This window comes from Pan troglodytes, chromosome 18 (assembly GCF_028858775.2).
Source record: "Pan troglodytes isolate AG18354 chromosome 18, NHGRI_mPanTro3-v2.0_pri, whole genome shotgun sequence".
NCBI lineage: Eukaryota > Metazoa > Chordata > Mammalia > Primates > Hominidae > Pan > Pan troglodytes.
Window position 1 is genome coordinate 13,196,062 of NC_072416.2, and position 22,277 is coordinate 13,218,338.

The 22,277-nt window shown below is 48.1% G+C and overlaps 1 protein-coding gene across 3 annotated transcripts in view; it reads right to left on the bottom strand.

Annotated features, from left to right (window-relative positions):
• The window catches only part of EMP2 (epithelial membrane protein 2), a 52,166-nt gene that overhangs the window by 24,096 nt on the left and 5,793 nt on the right, over window positions 1–22,277 (bottom strand). Inside the window, exon 1 of one of the 3 annotated variants that reach the window (XM_016928453.4) lies at window positions 6,279–6,379. The gene's annotated coding sequence lies outside the window, so the exon portion shown is untranslated. 3 annotated transcript variants of the gene reach the window in all.

Sequence of the window (22,277 nt, forward strand, 5' to 3'; positions counted from 1 at the left end):
CAATTTAGGGAAAATGTTATGTAAGTAAAGGACAGGTGGTCCTCAGTGTCAGTAGAAATCCTCAGGGTGGTTGTCAAATGCTGATGTCTGGGAAGTACTGCTTTAAGCTCTGGGAATGGTTTCAGTTGGACATTTCAGACATCAGGAACAAGCTTCTACAGAGAAAGGGATACGTTTTCACGAGAAGTCAAGTAAGGTTTCTAGTACAGTGTAAGGGAAATGGCAGTTAGAGGTTGGTTTCAACCATTAGGCACTCCGAAAAATAACAGAGAAGTAAAGGTCTCCTATGACATCTGGAATTCAGATCTCCAGTAAAAACCAAAATGGGGTAGCTCAATTTTAGGACTTGTGAACCCAGGACATTGCTGGTGACTTCACCCGAGGCTTTGGAGGAAGTTATTCACAAGTAGCGGAAATCCCCCGAATGTTTAAGAGGGAATAAAAATAACCCTTTACTCCTGCATCTCTATACCAAAATAAGTCTCCCTTCTGCGCCACTATTCCCGACGCCAGTCAGCCACTGCCCTCTTAGAGGCAACCACGCTTCTCAGTTTCCTCTGCCTCCTTCCAGAGATATTTATTGCGAGAACACTTATTCTTCACTCCACGTTTCCGTGTGGCGGTAGCCGTACCAGAGTAACACTCTCTGCCTCGTCCCGCCCCTCACTCATCTCTTCACACCTGATTGGAGGAAACGCCACTGTCCGCTTTCTGGATTGGTGGAGTGCATTTATTCAGGCCCCGGTGCAGTGCTTTGCCCTTCCCGGCACCTTCTCCTGGGCATGGCTGCTCCCACCAAGCCCCAGTCAACTTTCTTTGGCTGGAGGGGCCGAAGGCTAGTAGGGCACAAGAGCGTGGAGCTGGGAGCTCCAGCAAGCTCCTTTGGCCACAAGTCTAAGCCCCATCCTCCAACCTAGCTTTTCTAATAATATCCCTCAGAGAACATTCTTTCCCTGTGCCTACGAATCCACCTCATTCCTTGAATGGCTGCCTGGTGTTTTGTTGTGCGGCTACACCACAATTTACTTAACTGGTTCCCTATTGGTAGCCATTTAGGTCGCTTCCAGACTTTCTGCGGCTCCATACGGCACTGCCAACGAGCAACCTTCCACTTATTTCTTTGCACACATTGCATTGATACATTTAAAGATAGATTCCTAATAGTGAAGGCGTTGAATCAAAGAGTATGTGCATTTATTTTACTTGTGATTTAAACAATTTAATTTACTGCCATGTATACTGGACACTGTTCATACTGTGTCAGCCCTGATCTTCAGACAGTATCAAAACCTTTTTTTTCTTTCTTTCTTTCTTTCTTTTTTTTTTTTTTTTTTTGAGACGGAGTCTCGCTCTGTCACCCAGGCTGGAGTGCAGTGACGTGATATCGGCTCACTGCAACCTCCACCTCCCGAGTTCAAGCGATTCTCCTGCCTCAGCCTCCTGAGTAGCTGGGATTACAGGCATGCGCCACCATGCCCAGCTAATTTTTGTATTTTTAGTAAAGACAGGGTTTCACTATGTTGGCCAGGCTCGTCTCGACGTCCTAACCCCAGGTGATCCACCAGCCTTGGCCTCCCAGAGCACTAGGATTACAGGTGTGAGCCACCATGCCCGACCAAGCACTGGATCAACTCTTAAGCATTTATGTGAGTGGGTGGAGAAGCCTTGATGTTATGTCTTTGGCTCCTGACATAAGTTGCCCCGAAGAAATATAATTCTGGTCCCTAGAGACCAGCTTCCCCAGGGCTTTTCCAAGTGGTGCTGTCTCCTTGCCACTACATACACCCATGTTGCATCCTGCCCTCTCTGATGACACGAAAGAACAAACAAACAGTTCCCAGGGCTGTGTGTTGGATGAAGGCTGGTCCACCAAGCCCAAGGTGGCATCAGAATTAATCCTTGCCATTCACAAAAAGTTATTTTCCCTTCGAAAAATGTAACAGTAAATACAGATCCATCTCCTTCCCCCACCACACCCCAACCCCTATACCTGCCCTTGTGCCTGCAGGCTTCAGTGCTCTGCTGCTTTAGGGGAACTAGTCTTGTCTCAGTTCCCCTGAACACGGTTCCCTGGAGCGGTCTCTCCGTTTCACCCTCAGCTGGCTCTCTGGCATTGTCTAGGTCTTAATTCAAACATCATCTCCCCAGAAAAGCACCCCTGAGCATACCGTGTAAAGTAACCACGCCCCCTCCAGCATAATCTAGCCCATCCCCCTAGTTTATTTTCTTTGGAGGATTGCATGGTCTGAAAGCATCTTATTCGTTCAGTTGTTTATTGTCTCTCCCCCTCTGACAGCTATTTGCTATCATTGTCCAGTTCTAGAAATGTAGAGCTGTAAAGGCCCTTGGAAAACTCAAAGCCCTATTGTCCAGAGGTATTAACAGAAACGAAGGAAGGCCAAGACTTGCTCCATCTCACAGCAAAGCAGGAACAAGGTCAGGACTAGACCAGGGTCTCCTGGCTACTACTCCAATCACCCTATCTCAGTGGGAGACTCCTCAGAATGCCCAAGACAATCTTTCAAGAGTCAGTGATGTTCCCCAAAAGCCTCTGCCACTTTGAAGCATAACTTTCTCTGTGGAATACAAACTGCTTTTTTCCTTCTTCAATTTCTTTAGGGGCCAAGCAGAACATTCTAAAAGGCCACCTGAGTTTGGGCGCTTACCCACCTGAAGGTAGGAGACTGCACTAGATGAAGTGTTCAAGTTTCTGTGTAGAAATCAAAGTCCTATGATTTGCAGAACTTCTCTTTTAAAAAATGTTTTGATCTACATAAAATGATGATTTTTAAAAGAAGATAACAGAACCAAAAGGCATATGGTGAAAAACAGTCTTCTGTCATACCCCTGTCCTACAACCTGGAAGCAGTCACTTTTTTTTTTTTTTTTTTTTTGAGATGCAGTTTTGTTTTTTTTCCCAGGCTGGAGTACAATGGAGCGATCTCAGCTCACCACAACCTCTGCCTCCTGAGTCCAAGCAATTCTCATGCCTCAGCCTCCCAAGTAGCTGGGATTACAGGCATGCGCCACCACGCCTGGCTAATTCTGTATTTTTAGTAGAGATGGGGTTTCTCCATGTTAGTCAGGCTGGTCTTGAACTCCCAATCTCAGGTGATCCACCTGCCTCGGCCTCCCAAAGTGCTGAGATTACAGGCATGAGCCACGACACCTCACCAAAGCAATCACTTTTAATCTTTTCAGCTGTTTCTACTCTACTTCCCGTCTCCATATTTCCAAACAATACTCATGCACTTCTATTTCTTGGTTAACTTCATTATTAACTTCCTGCTTAGGGAAAAATGTCTCTTTTTCACCATCATTTGCACCCCATCTCCTTCCTTCCATCATCTCAATACAGTCTACATTTAGATCAATAATTGTCATTTACATGATTGCTATATAAATATTGTACTCTACAGAGCCAAATAGTGTACTATGATTGCACTTTTCCTTGAAAAACTCCTTTTCCCCTAGTATTTCCAGTTTCCTTCCTTCTTTTCTTCCTTCCATCTTTCCTTCCTTCTTGTCTGTGGTTCCATCTATTTTCCATATTGCTTCAGTTCCTTCCAATTTTTTTAAAAATCATTTCAAGTCTTCTGTTGCAGAACCCCAAATGCAACAAATGTATGGTTTTGGTTACAAGCCTGTGGTTGGCCTGATTCTTTGCAGTGCACATTCTCCAGCCAGTCTCTCTCCTGACTCTGCCTTTCCCTGCTGCCTGCCAGGTGCAGCCTCAGCAACTGCTGCTGTCACAGGACAAGTAGGACAAGCAATCCATGTGTGGCACTTTTCAGGGAAGATAGCAAATTCACTTCTAACTGTGGGCAGGATACAGGGGTTCAACATAACCCCAAGATAAGTAGGCAATAAGGCAGATCCCTGGGGAAGGGGTGCCCACAGGGGTCATGCCACATGAAAACGAGACTCCTCATGACTAAAGGTCAAGCTTCAGCTTACACAGCACATCCTGCACAGGATTTTCATGTCAATCTTATGATGCTGGCAGAGCAAGGTATCATTATCCCCATTTTACAGATGAGAAACCAAGAGTCCTAATGGCTCTGGGTGATTTGCCAAAATTCACAGGACTGGAACTCACTAGTTTTCCAGTTCCAAATACAGGGCATTTTTCTAAGACTCTCTTTCCTCTCACATGCTTAGGGCCTGGTGAAAACCACGCAGCAGCCTAATTAAGATCAGCAGAGAGGGCACAAGGCAGTATCAAATCATCTTTGTGTCCACTGAGCTTTGTACCAGGCAGGGGGAATCTGTGAAGGTAACCTCTCTCTGCGCTGGCCCATTCGCTAACGTTGAGGGATGACTGGGCTAATCGTGCTTTAGGCTGGGTTCAGTGGCTCATGGCTATAATCCCAGCACTTTGGGAGGCTGAGGCGGGCAGATCGCTTGAGGCCAGAAGTTCGAGACCAGCCTGGCCAACATGGCAAAACGCTGTCTCTACTAAAAATACAAATATTATCCAGGCACGGTGGCAGATGCCTATCGTCCCAGCTACTTGGGAGGCTGAGGCATGAGAATCGCCTGAACCCAGGAGGTGGAGGTTGCATTGAGCCGAGATCCCACCACTGCACTCCAGCCTGGGTGACAGAGTGAGACTCCATCTCAAAAAAAAAAACCCAGAAAACAAACAAAAAAACCCTATGCTTTAGGCTGCATAGGGTTGGCTGCATTTTTCATCCTGTTAGCTCACCGGCCAAGCTGAAGCGCTTGCTGTCTTTTTTGATCTAACTTTGAGACTGGTTTGGATTATGGATAAAGTTTTTCCTTGATATCTAAAAGGAACTAAGCACATGTGGTAGAATGGGTTCAATTCTCTTTTCAAAATTAACTTCTAAATGAATCACTTTTTCTGAGTATCCAGAAACTCGGTGAGGTGGATCTCACTGTGTACACTAAATGGCCTGGATGCCTCAACCTTGACTCGATGCATTGTAGGTACCATGGTGAGCTGTCTTCAGATTCAAGGCCTGAATACTCCCCATTCTGTGAAATACCCATAAAAATAATCACATAAAATAATATAAAACACAGGAAATTACAACTTCAGACATAAGTTTCTTTTTAAGGGAAAAAGAACCCATAACCAGGGTAGAAGAACAGCAAATGGGTTTTTCAAGCAGCAACAAGAAACCTCCGGGCATCAGAACTGGAGAGAGTGGGGCTGTGGAGGAGGAACAAGAGGGAGGAGAAAGGGGTGAGACACTGGGAACTGTGGGTGGCGTTATGGAAATTCTGCACACAAAGTGGAACATTTGTGGCTCAGTGAGTTTCAAGTTTTGTTTTTTTTTTTTAAACAGGATCTCTCTCTGTTGCCCAGGCCGGAGTGCAGTGGCTCAAACATTGCTTACGGCAACCTCGAACTCTTGGGCTCAAGCGATCCTCCTGCCTCAGCCTCCCCAGTAGCTGGGACTACAGCTGTGCACCACCATGCCCGCCTAATTTTATTTTTTGTAGAAATGGAGTCTTGCTGTGTTGCCCAGGCTGGTCTCAAACTCCTGGCCTCAAGCCATCCTCCCACCTTGGCCTCCCAAAGTGCTGGGATCACAGGCATGAGCCAAGGTGCCCAGCTGGAGTTTCAAGTTCTACAGTTTGACAGGAAGAAGGATAGTGCTCCCAGAAATGTCCATCCTGACCCCAGATAACAAAGAGAATTGACATCTCCTCGCTGTTTCCTAAGTAGAGGTGCCGTCCAGCTATGCCTTAGTCCAATGTTTGCTTAAAGTGTGTGTGTGTGTGTGTGTCTGTGCGCGCGCACGCGTGTGTATGTGTGTGTCGCACGTCTAGCTCTGGGTGTTGAGAAACACAAACAACCTTCTGGAGGCTCACTGGCCCTCCCTCTTCCAGAAGCAACATTTGGTTTGCTGTTGCTCGTGGAAAGTCACCATGAGGTTCTCATGGATAAACAAAAGTCTGTGGGATCTGCCCACGGACAGGGTAAGGGTCCACTGCTGTCCTCTTCTTCATAATAACCACGAATCTCCACCCGTGAGCCCCATCCCCTGCTTGCTGTTGCCAAAGGAAGTCACTTTGGCACATGCTCCCTTACGTGCCAGGGAACAAGAGTCAGAGAGCCCAGCTGGCTTCCCGCGGAGGGAGAACGTGCTGTTAAGATGACCGCTCCGTCCGCCCAACTCCATTCCCACCCTCGGGAGTTCTTCCTACTATTTAAACCACAGCCGATTCCCAGTCTGAGTTGGAGCCTTTTCCCGGAACTGTAGGCAAGAGGACAATCCCGAGGTGTGGAACCTTTCAATACGGACCTGAGATGTTTGGCGTCTGGAGGTCCGAGGCAATCTCCCAATTCAGAAGTGTTCCACCCACAGCTCCCGCTCCAACGGCCAGGGAGGCTCTGGCCCAGAACCCTGGGGAGGGCCGGGCTGGTGAGCAGTCACCCAGGCCACCCTGCAAGGACTCCCAGGCCTGCTCCGGGGCTGGTGGTTCAACCTCAGGCTGGCCAGAACCCAGGCCCCTCCCACTGCCCAGAGCACTCCGAGGGGACGGTGGCTTTGGCCTCTGTTTTCAGGAAGGCAGAGGTCAGCCCAGCCTCCTGCCCTAGTATCTGGACACCAGCCAGCCAGGAGTATTCAGGCGTCTGAGATGCCATGGGGAAGGAGGAAGTCCATTTACCCTGGGCCGCCCAGCTCCATGCTCACTGTGGCTGGAGCTCTGGGCACAAAGTCAGCATTTGGCTCTCTCCGGAAATGGCAACAGGCGGGACACTGGAATTTGGCAGTGCCCCAGGACAGAAGCCACTGAGGATCATTCTGTCTGTGCAGCCCTGGGTCTTCCAATCTCTTGGAATAATAACAACCACAATTTCAACAATAATGATAGCCAACATTAGTTGTCTAGTGTGTCCCAGGCACTGTTCCAAGCCCTTTTGCCTGGATTAATTTATTCATTACTCACCAACTCTGATGAAGGTTTTTAAATTAGCCTTGCTTTATTTTTATTTTTTTGAGACAGAGTCTCGCTGTGTTGCCCAGGCTAGAGTGCCATGGTGCGATCTCAGCTCACTGTAACCTCCATCTTCCAGGTTCAAGCAATTCTCCTGCCTCAACCTCCCAAGTAGCTGGGATTACAGGCACCTGCCACCATGCCTGGCTAGTTTTTGTATTTTTAGTAAAGACGGAGTGTCACCATGTTGGCCAGGCTGGTCTTGAACTCCTGACCTCATGTGATCTGCCTGCCTCAGCGTCCCAAAGTGCTGGGATTACAGGTGTGAGCCACCGTGCCCAGCAGCCTTGTTTTACAGGTAAAGAAAATAAGGCCCAGAGAGGTTAGACAACTTCCCCAATGTCACACAGCTAGTAAAAGCTGGAGCTGGCATCTGAACCCAAGCAGCGTGGCACCAGAGAAACCATTATCTAGCCCACTTAAATCTGAATTTCCCTTCCCTTTTGGGGTCCTGTTACTTTAAGAGCTGATCAGGGATCTAGCAAAAGTCCTAGGCTCACGCACATAGCTTCAGATGCTGGCCACTGCTAAGTTATTCCTCCAGGTCCCACATCCTGGGAACATGCTTTGCAAAGCACAGTGGGGACAAGGGAAGCAGAGAACACAGGTCATCCCCGAGTCCTCCAGGCTGACGGCTCTTCCCACCGCTGCACGCAGGGTAGTACCTGTCAGTGAGGGGACAGTCCTGTCAGAAGGACAGGCAAGGACTGTGATCCACTTTGTGGGTGAGAAATCAAAGTTAAGGAGTTTGTTCACATCATCCAATTTGCAGGTGGCAGGCTTCCGATCACTGTCTCATTGCCCGTTCTTTAAAAATGAAGCAGTTATTCACCCAGCATTTATTGAGCACCTGCTATGTACTGGGCATGAGTAAGGCATGCTCTGTGTGCCCTGGGGCTGCCGGGTCCCTAAAGGGCAAGGGTGTGTAAACGGACGGACATGACGTGATGGCACGTGATGGGAGACACTTGTGGTGTGATTGGCCCTGTGTTGGGGTGGGAGCAGCATCAGAAGCTTCATGGAAGAAGCAACACCTGAGCTGGGTCTCTAAGGATGGGCGGAGTGGTGGGGAGAGGGTGTCACAGGCAAGGAGTTCGGGATGCCCCACAGTGCAGAGTGGCACACTTAGGAGAGCACGTGCCGGGCTGGGCCCCAAGATGGACCAGGGTTCTCCACTGACCAAGAAGCTTAAGGGCCTTGGAGACCACACAAAGGAGAGCAAATGTTATCCTGGAGGCCAAGGCGGCTGGGGAAGCTTTGTAAGCAGAGAAGGCATGATCTGCTTCTAGAAGAAAACCATTCCACAGTCAGAAGGATGGAGTAGCAGGAGGCAAATGTGGGGAAGCTGTTGGAGCAGCCCTGTTGAGAAATGATGAGGGTCTCAAATGAGTTGGGAACAGAGGGTGGACAGAAGGGAGGGGGCCAAGAGAGCTTCCAGAAGCAGAAGCAACAGGACTTGATGATGGGCTGGGGAACGGGACACATGATTCTAGTGCCATGGTCTGCACTGGGACGGGAAGCAGAAGTAGCATGTTTGAAGGATGAGGGAAACAGTTCATTTGGTTTTAGAAATTGGTGACATGGTAGAAATGCATTCAGGTAGTTGGAAATATAGTCAGGACTGTCACTCAGGAGAAAACGGGCTAGAACCAGGAATCCTGGTGTCATGGGTACACAGGTGGCAGACAAAGCCACTGGTAGATGAGAAATCCTGCTCAGGGAGAAAGCATTAAGGGAGAAGAAAGGATGGAAGAGAGAAGGCCAGGAAAGGAGACGGAGGAGTGGGCACAGAGGTGGGAGGGCAACCAAGAGCATATGGTGGGACCCAGAAGCCAAGAGAGAAAAGACTAGAAAAATGGGACAAGGAGGGAGAATTAGCTCATTGGCCGAATTGGCAACCACAGTTTTAGGGAAGGGAACTAAAGCCCTTCATTTTTCTTCCTGTAGCATCTCTCAGGGCCTGATGTTGCCTTGTAGTTGTTTACTTGGATATTACATATCTGCCTGCTACAGTGTCAGGTGCCTGGCATGTTTTTGAAGGACAGTATTCACAGCACTTGGAGCACGTCTTCCTTATAGATGGTGCTCAGTGAATATGTGTTGAATGAATGACTAAAGAAGCCAGATTTCAAGGAGCTAAAGGGCTAATAACAAGTAAAAAATGAAGCTAGACTTTTCTTTAAAATCTGGCAATAAAAGGAGAAAAAAAGGGTTTATCCAGGGCCTGGAGTCTCTTCTCATAGAGGAAACTCCAGGCCCAGATGGCTTCATGGGTGAATTCTGGCAAACACTTAAGGAAGAATAATACCAATTCTAAACAAACTGTTCCAGGAAATTGAAGAGAAGGGGACACCCCACCTCATTCTGTGAGGCCAGCATTGCCTTGATTCCAAAACCAGACAAAGACATTACACAAGAAAGGAAAGACAGACCAATATCCCACATGTGCATGAGTGAAAAAAAAATTAAACAAAATTTTAGCAGATCAAATCCTCCTATCAAGAGGTACAATCCAATCTATTTCTCCACCTGCTGACGCCCAGCTGGCCTTGTGATTTTTTTTATCAATAAAAGGTGGCAGAAGTGTGACATTGTGCCAATTCTGGGCCAAAGCCTCAAGAAGCCTCATGCATGTCCACTCTCTCTCTCTCTCTCTGCCCAGTAACTGTGTGAACAAGCCCAGGCTGGCCTGCTGGAAGATAAGATACCACTTGGAAGACAGACAAGGTTTACCAGTGAAGGATACCCTAGACCAGCCAGCCCCCAGCTGACCCACTAGCTGACCACAGACACATGAATGAGCCCAGCTGAAATCAGAAAAACCACCCACCTGAGCTCAGCCCAAATTCCCCACCTACAGAATCATGAACAAAATCAGTGTTTTCTATTTTAAGCCATTACATTCTGGGGTGGTTTGTTACCCAGCAAGAGCTAACTGATACAGTGGAGATACTGCTGTATTAGATTTAGAGTTCCTCAAGTACAGAAACCATGACTCACTGACCTTCCCCAGTGCCCAAGGTTGCTCAGCAAATACTTGTTAAATGTTTGCTAGTTTGTGCAGCTTTCACAGAGCAGCTAATAACTGCCATCCTGCCAATGACTGCTGCCTGACCCTGTCAATTAAAGAGCTCACTGCTGGCTGCTGTCATCCAAGGAGCTCCTATAATTATGCTACCCAGTAAAACCACACTGCAGCCCAGAGAGGGTTAATGATATACCTACAGGCACACAGCATGTCAGCATGAGAGTGAGGTTGATGTGGATTACGTTGCTCGGGGTGAGGCAGGTGTCAAATGCAGGGTGTTCCCCAGCCTCACACCCATTAGTTTAGGAATATTCTTTCCTTCACAGAGCACCTTGTCTTGGTGACTTTCAAGTAATCCCCAGGCCCATCAGTCACTCTTGGTTTAACAGCTTTTCCTCTTTATTATTATTATTATTATTATTATTATTATTTTGAAATGGAGTCTCACTCTGTCACCTAGGCTGGAGTGCAGTGGCACGATCTCAGCTCACTGCAACCTCTGTCTCCTGCATTCAAGTGATTCTCCTGCCTCAGTCTCCCAAGTAGCTGGAACTACAGGCACGCACCACCACATCCAGCTAATTTTTGTATTTTCAGTACAGATGGGGTTTCACCATGTTGGCCAGGCTGTTCTCAAACTCCTGACCTCAAATGATCCACCCGCCTTGGTCTCCCAAAGTGCTGGGACTATAGGCATGAGCCACTGCACCCAGCTACTTTTTCCTCTTTCATAAGTGACAAGACCTATCATTTTTATAGATGGATCTTTGCTGGCGAGTTAAAGACTGTACATCACTGTCGACAACTCAGCCAGGCCCAAGGAGTCTCAAGACTAGGAAACCAGGGCCCCACCTGGTTAACCTGGAAGTTAACATAGGAAGGGGTCACAGGGTAGAAGATGAGCAGGAAGTAATTTGAGTGAAATGAGGTAAGGGCACAGACTTGAGCCAGACTGACTGGACTGTAGACTAACAACCACTCAGTGTCCCTATTTCTCCACTCTAAAGTGGGGATAACATTGGTATCCCTACCCCTTGGACTGTTGGGAGATAATGAAGTGAAAGTAGTTAGAACAGCATCTGGCATGTAGCAAATGCTATGAAGTGTTACTGACACAGGGCAGGCGAGCCCCCAAATTGGGGCTTCACCCAGGAGGGTTCTTGGCTTCACCCAGTAAAGAATTCAAGGGTGAACCAGTGGTGTTAGCAACTTTTCTTGAAGTGGCAATGTACAACAGCAGCAGAGGGACTGCTCCTTGGGGAGCAGGGCTACCCCATAGGCAGTATGCCTGGAGGTAGTTCACCACTTTTAAGTATATGCAAATTAGGGAGTGGGTTATGCATAAATTTCTAGGAAAAGTGAGGCATCAGGCAGTTGCCGTGGAAAGGTGCAGTCACTTCTGTGTGGACATGTCTTATGGAAAGGTAATTCTGGCCAGGCACAGTGGCTCACGCCTGTAATCCCAACGTTTTGGTAGGTCGAGGTGGGTGGATCACCTGAGGTCAGGAGTTCAAGACCAGCCTGGCCAACATGGTGAAACCCTGTCTCTCCTAAAAATATAAAAATTAGCTGGGTGTGGTGACAGGCACCTGTAATCCCAGCTACTTGGGAGGCTGAGGCAGGAGAATTGCTTGAACCTGGGAGGTGGAGGTTGCAGTGAGCTGAGATTGCGCCACTGCACTCCAGCCTCAGCGACAGAGTGAGACTCTGTCTCAAAAAAAAAAAAAAAAAAAAAAAAAAAGGTAATTCTGCCCTGTCCCTATTTTAGCTAGTTTGGTGGTCTGATGTGTGGGCCCTACCTCCCAGTCCCACCTCCTACCTCATTATCAATCATCACCAGCATTGTAGTCAAGGAATCTGTCATAGAATAGATACCCCCAGGCCTTTTTCTTCCCCAGAAAGCCAGTGTTCTCTCCTCCCATCCACCACCACCATTCTCAGAAAGGAAGCCACCAAATGGAAATAAACCACCAGGGCAGCCTCCAGGAGGGAAGGAAATGCAAACAGGCAGCTCGGGGCATGTGGACAAGTAGGAGACATTTCAGGCACTGTCCCAGCAACGCTTATGTCGACATTTCCCCAAATCTGCCATTCCTGTTTAGCTTACTCACTTTTTAAACTTATATTTTTATAAAAGGCAACCTTATATCGCAACTGAGATGGAAAGTCAGCATCACCTGCCATAAATAGAAGGTGCTGGAAAAAATAAACAATGAAAACAAAACATTGTTATTAAATTCCAGCTCCAAGCTCTTGCTGCTCAAAACCTCCAAGTCCAAGGCTGGGTTTCTATTTCTTTGCTAAAACAAGATGTCACTCATGTTTGGGAAGTTTTAAAGTCATATTTGCACAAAACTGAGATTTCCTCTTGGAAGAGGTAAAAGAGAATTTAAAAGGGAGTGATTTGAAAAGGATTCTATGTTACTTAATGCTATGTGTCTGGTCCAACGAAAGCATCTCAGATAGTTCACTTAATGCGTCAACTTGTCTGGGTCACAGTGTTTCTGTGAAGGTGCATTGGGATGAGATTCACATTTGAATCAGTGGACTCTGAGTCAAGCAGATTGCCCTCCCTAACGGGCTATGCCTCATCCAATCAGTTGAAGGCCTGGTAGAACAAAAGGCTGACTTCCTCCGAACAAGAAGGAATTCTGCCAGCAAATGACCTTCAGACTTGAACTACATCATCAGCTCATCCACGGATCTCCAAGCCTGCTGGCCCGCCCTGCAGATTTTGAACTTGCCAGCCTCCATAATCCCATGAGCAAATTCCCTAAAACAAACTCTCTCTCTAAATATATATGCACCCCTTTGGTTTCTCTGCAGAACCCTAATATAGCATCACTCTCTCAGGGTACCCAGCCCATATGGACTCACCAACCTCAGAGCTGGAAGGTTGAGCCCCTTAACCAGGGACTTGAGGTGGGGAGGGATCCAACAGGAAGTGGTATCACCATGAAAAATTTAGCACTAGGGCAGATGCTGAGCCAGCACCATGGGAACCCATTCCAATGCACTTGGAATCCCACAGTAACATTTCCCTACCAGCATGCCTAGGGGGCTATGAGGTGGCCATGCTGGAAAGAAAGACAACCTCCCAACCCCTTGCCTGTCCCATTGGAGTGCTTCTGATGATATTGCATCTGCTCAATGACATTGTGCAGCTGTGCAACTGGGAAACTCACTCAACACAATGGGAATCACGCACTCATGCAGTCTCAGCTGAAAGGCGCTGGTGTGACCATGAGAACACCCCACCCCCAGCCTCTGCCTGGATTATTTTTCTAGCATCCAGTTTCCATCTGAACATGCCCCGGGACTGGGGACCTCACCATTGCCAAGACCACATCTGATTACCGGACCCTAAGCTTCAGAACAAGGGTTCCCAAACTTCAGTCATTTGTCTACCACCTTCTCGAGTACAGCTGAAAGATTTTCCTTCATAATTGTCCTTAACCCACTTTCTAACATAAATAAATGTATTTTAAAAAGAAATCTTTTGGCTCCCTGGGAATGGAAAATCAGCATCATTTGCCATAAATAGAAATTAATTGTGAAAATAAATACCCCCTGCCCCCAAAGTTCACAAATTCTGGTTCAAGGCTGTTGCCTGCCATAGGAACTAAGCTGCAGACCTGCTCTAAGTTAAAGAGGGGAAACTAGAGTTAAAGAGGCACTAAACACCTTAGCCTCAGCTAAGATTCCCCCCTTCATGGAATCAGAAGAACTGAAAGAGAACTGAAAAGGGAATCGCTTTCCCACCAGTGATTTAAGGTCATGTGATGACAGAGCCATCTAAAATCACCCCAGCATCATGAATCCCACTGTGCAGAAAACAGCATTAAACAGGGATCTCTCTTCTATTGATTCCAGTTCTGTCTTCAGTGGTCTCCAACCAGGAAGCCAGTTCTCCACTTCTCTGAATGCCCCAAGAGGTGGGGCGTGTGTGTCACCATTTTCACAGGTGACTACCTGTCCATCAGTGTGTTCGCTGAGTACACAGAGCATGCGAGGCTCTTTGCAGGCACTGTGGGAGGACAGAAAGACATGGACCACAAGGTGGCGGCCCTCACAGAGAGCGAAAAAAAAAACTGTCAGGTTGGTTTCATGCCTCAAACCAGAGCCCCTTCTTTCTCCCCAACAAACCAAGCTCACCTCCCACCCCTCAGAGTAGTGGACCTTTGCATGTGCGTATCCCTCTTTCTGGAATGTTCTTAGATCTTGGTGTAACTGACTTCTTGTCTTCATTCAGCCCCAACTCCTAAGTCAGCAGAGAAGCCTCCCCCACTTTTCTGGTCTACGTGATCCGCCTGCCTTCAGCTCTTGAAGCACTAAACATTATCTGCCATTTTCTTATGTATCGCTGTGCACTTCTTTTTTGTGTCTTGCTGTCTGGAATGGAAGCTCCCAGCGGGCAGGGATTTATGTCTGTCTCATCACTGCTCTGTCCCCGTGCCCAGCACAGTGCCTGGCCCACAGCAGATATTAAGTCATTATCAGTGGAGTGAGGGATGCTGTTTTCAAGAGTGTTCTCCTCCCCACTCCAGGTCTCGCCAAGAAGCCTCAAGCCTTGAGATGACAATATAGCATTCTCTTCCCCTTGGCAGCCCCACGGCCTCCAGCTCTCTGACTCCTCTGAGGGCAGGGAGCATGAATAGTTCCATGGCTCATGATCTGCTTGCAAACTGTGGGAAAAACACAATGAGGATGCTTGGGGCGGGGGGAGCAGGGGCTTAGACCAGGCTCTGGAACACACCAGGGTGGGTGAGCCAGGCATTCGCTCCACAGCCCAGGGAGGGCCAGGAAGCTCAAGGTAAGGCCAGGTGTGGAGGGTCAAGTCCAAGGTGGGGCTTTAGCAGGATGGGACACTGGTTCTCGAGGAGCCCTAAGACCCCCTGAGGAAAAGGCAAAGTGGAGAGACTCGGGTTTCCCCAAAGAGGACTGCCAGGGCCGTAACACCCTCATACAGCAAACCAAAGCTCTCCTTGATTCACATCCTCCCAGGGTTGTACATGGACTCCCGCTGTGCGCAGCATGAAATACCACAAAAGCAAGAGGGAAATGGAAGAATTGAGGCATTGGAGAGAGTCTCCACCAGAATATTGTCTGCTTGGGTTCACTGCAATCCCCATTTTATAGATGAGAAAACGGAGGGGTAGCGAGGTTAGGTAGCTTGTCAAAGGTCACACCCCCAGTAAGTGGCAGAGCTGGGAGTGGAACACTCATACCCTTCACCACCGTCTTGCCTCAGGAAGCCCAGAGCTATAGAATAAAGGAAGACAGACACAGAAAACACAGCAAAGGCTTAGGCATGATCAATTTACAGCAATACCAGGGCTGCAGAAAAATCAGGCTGCAGGAAGTAGAAGGGCACAGCATTGGGGCTTTACTCTAAACCAATTAAATCAGAACCTCTGGGGACAGCCCCCACCAATAGGTGCTAAAAGATGCCCAGTGATTCCAATAAACAGCAAGGTTTGCAAACCACTTCCCTTGGTCCTTAAATGAAAACATTCAAAGCACCAGCTGCCTCACGTTCCTGGTGAATTGAGGTCAAGTATAGCATATACACCAATATATGTATTTTATATATGTATATATTTATGTATTATTATATATTTACATGTGTATTCACAGGTGCCTCTCAGATTGCTTGGTTCCAGAGAGAGAACTAAATGCTTTTTTCACGATGCCTCCTGGGAAAAAGAACAGACTTACTTTCCCAACACCAAGACCCTGCTGCTAGAGTGGCAAATCCGGTCCCACTAACACACCAGTGAGTGAAGAAAAGTCGTTGGTGCATCTTTATCTTTTGTTTCCTCCAACTGGCCCTGCCAGGGTGTCACAGGGTAACCTGGGGCAAGTGGCACCTGCTCACTGGGCCCACAGTTCCTCCGACAGAGACCAAGAGGACGGTCGGATTAAAGCTGCATTCCCTGAGCATCACTGCCTTAGGTCCAGTTACCTAGAAGCAAAGGGAGGGGTGTGGATTCTTGTGCTAGGATTTTCTTTTTTCTTTTTTTTTTTTTTTGAGATGGAATTTCACTCTTGTCACCCAAGCTGGAGTACAGTGGCGCAATGTCGGCTCACTGCAAGCTCTGCCTCCCGGGTTCAAGCAATTCTTCTGCCTCAGCCTCCTGAGTAGCTGGGATTACATGCGCCTGCCACCACGCCAGGCTAATTTTTTGTATTTTTAGTAGAGATGGGGTTTCGCCATGTTGGCCAGGCTGTTCTAGAACTCCTGACCTCAGGTGATCCACCCACCTTGGCCTCCCAAAGGGTTGGGATTACAGGCGTGAGCCACCGCGCCCAGCTGTGCTAGGAATTTTCTAAGGTATACTCTTGGGTGAAACCAAGAAGAAATTCATTCGAAGCCTGCACTCATGACAGCTGGAGGTGAGGAGTACATGATCCAGCAAATGGGACCTGGGTGGGCCCTCAGTGTCAATCACACCACTGTGATCATTTCTGTGGGTGCACCACCTGTTCTACTCACTATTCAACAGCTTTCCTTAAAACACATTAAGCTTAAATTGATTCATTTTTAAAATATTTATTCTGTTTTGTTTTTTGTTTTTAAAACAGGGTCTCGCTCTGCTGCCCAGGCTGGAATGCAGTGGCATGATCACAGCTTGCTGCAGCCTTGACCTCCTGGGCTCAGGTGATCCTTTTGCCTCAGCCTCCTACAGGTGCATGCCACCATACCTGGGTAACTTTTTTATTTTTTGTAGAGATGGGGGTCTCCCTATGTTCCTTGAACTGGTCTTGAACTCCTGGGCTCAAGTGATCCTCTCACCTCAACCTCCCAAAGTGCTGAGTTTACAGGCATGAGCCACCACACCCAGCCCGATTCATTTTTAAACATGCATTACGCTGTAAATGGAAAATCAGCATCACTTGCCAAGGGACATTTAAGTAATACACCGAAATGAACACGAGCATAATACAGTCTTTAACATCGCCTGTATGCTACAGGAGTCATTTCCAAATGCCTGCGGGCGTGCAGACCCCATTCTGGGTGTGTCGATGATTAAGCCTCTCTCAGGCTCTGGTCTGGGAAGAATGTGGCCCCATGTCACACTGGTATAAACAGATGCTGATCACGCCACGCGGGCCTGATGTGGCTCCAGACAGAGCCAACTGCAGGAGGGAGAGGGAGCAGCTGCCCTGACCCTAGTGACTTCTCAGGGCTTCCAAACCCCCTGCCCTTGCAGCCTCCCCTTCAATGCTCACCCAAGCCTCCCTTCTCCCACTCCTCCCCTGGGTCTGCTGAGACGCTGGGGATACATCGCGATGGTTACTGGGGTGCCCTGGTGAACTATCAGATAGGAAGCGATGGTCCCTGTGCCTGCCAGCTCTTGCTGGGCTTAAACAAATGCCATCAGAACTAATGGCAGAGGAGAAAACCTGACTTAACTTAGGGCTAGAAAGTGTCCCTGAAAAAATGGTGGCTTTTTTTTTTTTTTTTTTTTAAAGACAGAGTCTCACTCTGTCACCCAGGCTGGAGTGCAGTGGTGCAATCACAGCTCACTGTAGCCTTGAATTCCTAGCCTCAAGCAATCCTCCCACCTTAGCCTCTGGAGTACCTAGGACGACAGGTGCACACCGCCACACCCAGCTAATGTTTATTTCATTTTATTTTTTGAGACAGAGTCTTGCCCCGTCACCCAGAGCTTGAATGCAGTGGCGTGATCTCAACTCACTGTCACCTCTGCCTCTTGAATTCAAGCAATTCCCCTGCCTCAGCCTCCCGAGTAGCTGGGACTACAGGCATGTGCCACCACACCTGGCTAATTTTTGTATTTTCAGTAGAAACAGGGTTTCTTTACGTTGGCCAGGCTGGTCTTGAACTCCTAACCTCAAGTGATCCACCCACCTCGGCCTCCCAAAGTGCTGGGATTACAGGCATGAGCTACCACATCTGGCTGGCTAATTTTTATTTTATTTTTTTGTAGAGATGGGGTCTCACTATGTTGCCCAGGCTGGTCTCAAACTCCTGGCCTGAAGGATCCTCCTGCCTCGGCCTTCCGAAGTGCTGGGATTATAGGCATGAGCCACCATGCCTGGCCTGGTATGAGTCTTAAAGGTCTTAAAGGATAAAGAATTAGCTGGACAGAAAGAGGAAGGCAATGTGGAAGAAGAAGAAGGGCGAGGGAAAGAGCAGGTAGAAGCAGTGGTGAGAGAGGATTAAGAGTTGCAGGAACTGGCAGGGTCCGGTGGCTCATGCCTGTAATCCCAGCACTTTGGGAGGCTGAGGCGGGTGGATCATGAGGTCAAGAGATAGAAACCAGCCTGGCCAACACGGTGAAACCCTGCCTCTACTAAAAATACAAAAATTAGCTGGGCGTGGTGGTGTGCACCTGTAGTCCCAGCTACTTTGGAGGCTGAGGCAGGAGAATCGCTTGAACCAGGGAGTCGGCAGCTGCAGTGAGCTGAGATCACGCCACTGCACTCCAGCCTGGTGACAGAGCAAGACTCGGTCTCAAAAAAAAAAAAAAAAAAAAAAAAAGAGTTGCAGGAACTAAGAAAAAAGAGTGGGCTAGAGGAGAAAGCAACAGGGGAGAGTGATGAGTCCAGAGAAGGGGTTAGACCAGTACGTCTCACCACCAACCACACTGGGGGCACCTTAAACCCCTGTGCCCTGGCCCCTGCCTCCAGAGATTCTGATATCATTACTTTCAGGTGGGGACAGGAAATCAGCATTCTATCCAGATTCCTGAGGAGATTCTGAAGGGCAGTCAGCCAAGGACCTCTGAGTCAGATCATGTAAGGCCTGGTTTTTGCTTAGGAGCAGTTGAAACTACTGAAGAATTTTAAGTGGGGCAGGGGAAGAGTGACTTGGTCAGCTTTGTCTCTCTATCAGATCCTTCTGGATACATATGGGAAACGGACTGCAAGGCCATAGTGGCTGCGGGGACACAGGTCATGGAGCTTGTGCAATTGTCAAGGCAAAAGATGGCAGCGGTCTGGGCCAAGATAGAAGCCACTGAGATGAAGAGAGGGGATGGATTCCAGAAGGACTGAAGGTTTGCATGAAGAGACAGAGGACTGCTCCAGGCTTCCACTGTAAGCCAGTGATGGGTGGTGGTGGTGTATACTGAGAGGCCACCACTGTTGGCTCAAACACCAGCCTGGTCCACTGCTGTCAGCCTCTCCTGGGCTCTAGGCCCTGGGCTTTAGGGCTCATGACCATCCATCTGAATTTCAAGACACTTTCCACATTAATAACAGAGAGGACTCAAGGCTCCCTGGCCACATTTTACTCAAAACATCATATCACCTGATGATCTAAATATATTCAAAAAAGTCAATGAGGGAGCAGGAGAAAGAGGGGATTTTTCATTTTTCTTCTGTACCCTAGACAGACAAGGGCAAAGACCCTTAAAAGATTTAGGTTGCAGCTGGGCACAGTGGTTCACACCTGTAATCCCAGCACTTTGGGAGGCTGAGGAGGGAGGATCACTTGAGGCCAGGAATTTGAGAGCTGCCTGGGTGACAAAGCGAGACCCCAGTCTCTACAAAAAATTTAAAAATTAGCTGGGTGCACCTGTGGTCCCAGCTACTCAGGAGGCTGAGGACAGAGGATCACTTGAGCCCAGGTGTTCGCGGCTGCCGTGAGCTGTGACTGCACCACTACACTCCAGCCTGGGTGACCCAGCGAGATCCTGTCTCAAAAAAAAAAAAAAGATTTAGGTTTCTCTTGACCCTCCCGTAGATGATCTTCCATCCATTGCTAGATAAATTCCATTACAGGGGCCGAGTCCATTTTTGTTCACTACCCGGCACATAGTAAGCAGCCAATAAATATTAGAATGAACACGTGAGGAATAAATCAGAATAGATGACCTGTCACAGAACTCCCAAGTTCAGGAATTAAGGATTATCTCCAGAATAAATGTCACAGCCTGGGAGTTAGTTTCCAAATAGCACCCCCTCGACCCTCCACATGTCTGTACACAGCCCCCCTGTAGCACCCCGCAATCCAATTCTCTGATCCCACTGGCATCTGCCTACTGTCTTCAGAATGCACCTGTCACCCCTCAGCAGACACCATGTTATTCATGCCACAGTTACTAAGCACTCATTCTGGGACGGATGAGGACCTCAAGGCTGGAAAACTGTGATGAGTTAGAGAAACTCCCATCCCCACTCCAAAGACAAATGTCCACTATAAGACAACTGAGACTCCAAAGCATCTCCTCCATCAGTTCTATGAGAGAAACAGAACCCTCACTTCACAGTGAAAGGGAGTGGTCAGCATGGGTTTATTTTGTTTTGTTTTTGTTTTTGTTTTAAGAGATGGGGTCTTGCTCTGTCACCCAGGCTAGGGTGCAGTGGCACAAACTCAGCTCACTGCAGCCTCAAACTCCTGGACTCAAGCGATTCTCCCGCCTCAGCCTTCAGAGCAGCTGGGGCTACAGGTGCGTGTCACCATGCCTGGCTAATTTTGGTATTTTTTTGTAGAGACAGGGTCTCATTATGTTGCCCAGGCTGGTCTCAAAACTCCTGTGCTCAAGCAATTCTCCTGCCTAACCCTCCCAAAATTCTAAAATTACAGGCCTGAGCCACCACACCTGGCCACGGTTAACCCCCGTGAACAGCACCCAGACTGGAAACACATTATGTTCATTGGCATCTGCAATGTGATGTTCCAAGGGGGATGCTCCATGTGGACTGGATGACACCTGCTCACACTGGTCACCATTTCCTTGTCTCTGGATTTTCAAAACAGTCCCTAACTGGTCCATCCATGGAGTCTCTGACCCCCCACAGCCAAAGGCATCATCTCTCCCCATCCTCACACCTGCACAACCTCCATTGCTTACCAAGCTCAGGGAAAATGAGGGCATTATTATTGAAGTCAGTAATTCCTGAAGATACTCTCTTGGTTACAGATAAGGCTTGAGATAAGATTGTATCCTTTCAATCCAGTTCCTTCCCTACCATCCCATCAGAGACAACCACATGGACCTACTCCGATGTCTCCTTCCAGACATTGTTCCTCGTATAAACATGTGAGGCCACAGAAAATACAACAAGAATTTCTGTTTATGTTTATATGAATAATACACTTTTCCACATATACTTCTCCTGGTTGTTCTTTTTTTAAACTCAGTAATGCCATAAAGCTCTTTCCATATGGGTACAATGGATAAACCTTTTTTTTTTTTTTTTTTTTTTTTTTTTTTTTTGAGACAGAGTCTGGCTCTGTCACCCAGGCTGGAGTGCAGTGGCATGATCTCGGCTCACTGCCACCCCCATCTCCTGGGTTCAAGCGATTCTTGTGCCTCAGCCTCCCAAGTAGCTGGGATTACAGGTGCACACCACCACGCCCAACTAATTTTTGTATTTTTGGTAGCGATGGGGTTTCACTATACTAGCCAGGCTGATCTTGAACTCCTGAACTCAAGTGATCTGCCTGCCTTGGCCTCCCAAAGTGCTGGGATTAGAGGCTTGAGCTACTGCGCCCGGCCCCTTGTTCTTTTTAACTGCTGTAAAATATTCTGCAAAATGGCTGATGGATATTTAGGTTGCTTCCACTTTTCCTTTTCTTTATTTCTTACCTATCATTGGATATTCTATTCCAGTAATGCTCCGTGAGCATCCTCACGCCTGCTTCCTTAGCCAGGTTCCTGGGGATGTGGAAGGGAAGCCCACTTCACACTGTGGCCCCCCTCATCCCTCCCTGCTCCATCTCCCTCCCTTCATACACTCAGCACTAAAGACAAACCAGGCACCCACTGCTCCTCCAGCAGGGTCCCTGCTCGCAATCACTGCCTTTTCTTTTTAAAAATTATACTTTTTTTTTTTTTGAGATGGAGTCTCGCTCTGTCACCCAGGCTGGAGTGCAGTGGCACAATCTCGGCTCACTGCAAGCTCTGGGTTCACACCATTCTCCTGCCTCAGCCTCCCAAGTAGCTGGGACTACAGGTGCGTGCCACCATGCCAGCTAATTTTTTGTATTTTTAGTAGAGACAGGGTTTCACCATGTTAGCCAGGATGGTCTCGATCTCCTGACCTCACCATCCGCCCACCTCAGCCTCCCAAAGTGCTGGGATTATAGGCGTGAGCCACCATGCCCGGCCCGTATATGTATTTTTTTTAATTTAAGAGATGGGTTTCACTGTGTCTCCCAGGCTGGAGTATGTGGAACAATCATAGCTCACTGCATCCTCAAAGTGGCCGCAGACTTGAAGTGGCAGCCTCGAAGCCCTGGGCTCAAGCAATCCTCCCGCCTCAGCCTCCTGAGTAGCTGGGAATACAGGTGTGTGCC